Source organism: Oncorhynchus keta, unplaced genomic scaffold, assembly GCF_023373465.1.
Source record: "Oncorhynchus keta strain PuntledgeMale-10-30-2019 unplaced genomic scaffold, Oket_V2 Un_contig_11176_pilon_pilon, whole genome shotgun sequence".
NCBI lineage: Eukaryota > Metazoa > Chordata > Actinopteri > Salmoniformes > Salmonidae > Oncorhynchus > Oncorhynchus keta.
The window spans coordinates 1-3,938 of NW_026277345.1; the positions used below are offsets into that span (position 1 = coordinate 1).

General features: G+C 47.5%; 2 long non-coding RNA genes across 3 annotated transcripts; one reads left to right on the top strand and one right to left on the bottom strand.

The window, feature by feature from the left end:
• Positions 1-347: 347 nt before the first annotated feature.
• Positions 348-1,205, bottom strand: LOC127917251 (uncharacterized). The gene is made up of 3 exons (XR_008097062.1): positions 1,043-1,205; positions 943-992; positions 348-494 (listed from the first exon to the last, which is right to left on the bottom strand). It is a non-coding gene; the product is annotated as an uncharacterized LOC127917251 (long non-coding RNA).
• On the top strand, positions 393-2,597 carry LOC127917250 (uncharacterized). 2 transcript variants are annotated; one of them, XR_008097061.1, is made up of 5 exons: positions 400-480; positions 880-929; positions 1,378-1,577; positions 1,779-1,828; positions 2,345-2,597. It is a non-coding gene; the product is annotated as an uncharacterized LOC127917250 (long non-coding RNA). The 2 variants fall into 2 exon arrangements; XR_008097060.1 differs by lacking the exon at positions 1,779-1,828 and having other exon boundaries at positions 393-430; positions 1,428-1,627.
• Positions 2,598-3,938: the final 1,341 nt, after the last annotated feature.

Below are 3,938 nucleotides of genomic sequence, written 5' to 3' on the forward strand. Positions count from 1 at the left end.
CCCCTCACACATTCCCACCTCTTCCTCCTCTTTTTCTCTCTCTCTTCTTTTACCTTCCCTTCCTCTCTCTTCTCACCTTCCCTTACTCTCTTCCCTTCTTCCTTTTTCTTTTTCTTACTCTTTACTCTTCTCTCTTTACCTCCTTCTCTTCTCCTTCCACCCTTCTCCACTTCTTCTCCTCTTTACAGGCATACCTTTCTATTTTATACAGGTATTTGATTGATTGCTCATCTTTGCAGTCATTTATTGTAATTGGGCAAAACATATTCTGGATCATTGGTTTTGCTTTGATTTATAATTATTTTTTTCTCTGTCTGAGATCAATGACATGTTCCTAAAAGGGGGAAAACAGAATAGGTCTTTCTGTCCTAACAGGACAGGTCAAACATCCTACCTGTCCTCTTTCTGTTCTGATGTCCTAACAGGACAGGTCAAACATCTCACCTGTCCTCTTTCTGTTGTGATGTCCTAACAGGACAGGTCAAACATCTCACCTGTCCTCTTTCTGTTGTGATGTCCTAACAGGGCAGGTCAAACATCTCACCTGTCCTCTTTCTGTTGTGATGTCCTTACAGGACAGGTCAAACATCCCTCCTGTCCTCTTTCTGTTGTGATGTCCTTACAGGAAAGGTCAAACATCCCACCTGTCCTCTTTCTGTTGTGATGTCCTAACAGGACAGGTCCAACATCCACCTGTCCTCTTTCTGTTGTGATGTCCTAACAGGACAGGTCAAACATCTCACCTGTCCTCTTTCTGTTGTGATGTCCTAACAGGACAAGTCAAACATCTCATCTGTCCTCTTTCTGTTGTGATGTCCTTACAGGACAGGTCAAACATCCCACCTGTCCTCTTTCTGTTGTGATGTCCTTACAGGACAGGTCAAACATCTCATCTGTCCTCTTTCTGTTGTGATGTCCTAACAGGACAGGTCAAACATCCACCTGTCCTCTTTCTGTTCTGATGTCCTAACAGGACAGGTCAAACATCTCATCTGTCCTCTTTCTGTTGTGATGTCCTAACAGGAGAGGTCAAACATCCTACCTGTCCTCTTTCTGTTGTGATGTCCTAACAGGACAGGTCAAACATCTCATCTGTCCTCTTTCTGTTGTGATGTCCTTACAGGACAGGTCAAACATCTCATCTGTCCTCTTTCTGTTGTGATGTCCTTACAGGACAGGTCAAACATCCCACCTGTCCTCTTTCTGTTGTGATGTTCTAATAGGACAGGTCAAACATCCACCTGTCCTCTTTCTGTTCTGATGTCTCTAACAGGACAGGTCAAACATCTCATCTGTCTCTTTCTGTTGTGATGTCTCTAACAGGGACAGGTCAAACATCCTACCTGTTCTTTCTGTTGTGATGTCCTAACAGGACAGGTCAAACATCTCATCTGTCCTCTTTCTGTTGTGATGTCCTTACAGGACAGGTCAAACATCTCATCTGTCCTCTTTCTGTTGTGATGTCCTTACAGGACAGGTCAAACATCCCACCTGTCCTCTTTCTGTTGTGATGTCCTAACAGGACAGGTCAAACATCTCATCTGTCCTCTTTCTGTTCTGATGTCCTAGCAGGACAGGTCAAACATCTCATCTGTCCTCTTTCTGTTCTGATGTCCTAACAGGACAGGTCAAACAACCCCATCTGTCCTCTTTCTGTTCTGATGTCCTAACAGAACAGGTTAAACATCCTATCTGTCCTCTTTCTGTTGTTATGTCCTAACAGGACAGGTTAAACATCTCATGTGTCCTCTTTCTGTTCTCATGTCCTAACAGGACAGGTCAAACATCCCACCTGTCCTCTTTCTGTTCTGATGTCCTAACAGGACAGGTCAAACATCCATCTGTCCTCTTTCTGTTGTGATGTCCTAACAGAACAGGTCAAACATCCATCTGTCCTCTTTCTGTTGTGATGTCCCTAACAGGACAGGTCAAACTTATCTCACCTGTCCTCCCATCTGTCCTCATCTGTCCTCTTTTCTGTTGTGATGTCCTAACAGAACAGGTCAAACATCTCATCTGTCCTCTTTCTGTTGTGATGTCCTAACAGGACAGGTCAAACATCCCATCTGTCCTCTTTCTGTTGCTTGATGTCCTAACAGGACAGGTCAAACATCTCATCTTTCCTCTTTCTGTTCCTGATGTCCTAACAGGACAGGTCAAACATCCACCTGTCCTCTTTCTGTTCTCATGTCCTTACAGGACAGGTCAAACATCTACCTGTCCTGATGTCTTAACAGGACAGGTCAAACATCCCATCTGTCCTCTTTCTGTTCTCATGTCCTTACAGGACAGGTCAAACATCTCATCTGTCCTCTTTCTGTTTCTGATGTCTAACTTAGGACAGGTCAAACATCCCACCTGGATGACGAACATACTGTGGAAGAATCAATCAAACGTCTGTATTAAATAAACCACAGAACGGTATTTTATATGACCTTGGTTTTTATAAATAGCTATATAAAATATAAAATAACAGTATAACAAAATCATTTGAATTCAGCTGTGTGAACTATCGTCCTTTAATCGCTACTCGTTGTACTGGAACATAACTTACGGGAATAAAGTCAAGACTGTTTGAAAAAGTGATTTTTACTTTACATTAACGACTTGTATTTTCATTTTTTTTTTTTTTTTTTTACATTTACTGTAGAGGAATACAACAGTCTATCATACATAATAATAGTGTTTACTTTTAGTAATATGTTTTTCTTTCAGCAGTATTTCTCAGTGTATTTCTACCTGGAAGGAACCGCTAGAAAAAGGGTCCCTAGTCAGAAGAGTTAAAACAATATGACATTACAAAAAAATATCAGCTCGGTTTTTACTAATTCTCCTTTTTAACACGTTGGCTGCTGGGCTGGACCGGTTACTGGGCTGGACCGGTTGCTGGAACGCCGCTGGGCTGGACCGGGTTGCTGGGGCTGGACCGTTGCTGGGCTGAAGGCTGCTGGGCTGGACCGGATGTTAAAACTGGGCGGTTGCTGAGCTGGACGGTTGCTGGGCTGGACCGGCTGCTTAGCTGGACCGGTTGTTGGGCTGGACGGTTTGATGGGCTGGACAAGTTGCACTGGCTGGACCAGTTGTTGGGCTGGACGGGTTTGTTGGGCTGGACCGGTTGCTGGGCTGGACGGTTGTTGGGCTGGACTGTTTGTTGGGCTGGACCGGTTGCTGGGCTGGACCGGTTGTTGGGCTGGACCCGGTTGTTGGGCTGGACCGGTTGCTGGGCTGGACCGGTTGCTGGGCTGGACCAGTTGCTTAGCTGGACCGGGTTGTTAGGCTGGACCGGTTGCTGGGTTGGACCGGTTACTGGGCTGGACCGGTTGCTGGTTGGACCGGTTGCTGGGCTGGACCCCGGTTGTTGGGCTGGACCGGTTGCTGGGCTGACTGGGTTGTTGGGCTGGACCGTTGCTGGACCGGTTACTGGGCTGGACCGGCTGTTGGGCTGGACTGGTTGTTGGGCTGGACCGGTTGCTGGGTTGGACGGTTGTTGGGCTGGACCGGTTACTGGGCTGGACCGGTTGCTGGGCTGGACCGGTTACTGGGCTGGACCGGTTACTGGGCTGGACCGGTTGCTGGGCTGGACCCGGTTACTGGCTGGACGTTGCTGGGCTGGGACCGGTTACTGGGCTGGACCGTTGCTGGGCTGGACCGGTTACTGGGCTGGACGGTTGCTGGGCTGGACCGGTTGCTGGGCTGGACCGGCTGCTTAGCTGGACCGGTTACTGGGCTGGACCGGTTGCTGGGCTGGACGTTGCTGGGCTGGACCGGTTGCTGGGCTGGACCGTTTGAGTCCTGTGGTGCATTGTGGTTGTGTAGAAAAAAAAACGAATAGTTAGTCCCAAACGGCACCCTAATCCCTGTTATAGTGCACTCCTTTAGATCAGAACCCATAGAGCTTTGCTCACAAGCAGTGCACCATATAGGGGAATAGGGTGCCG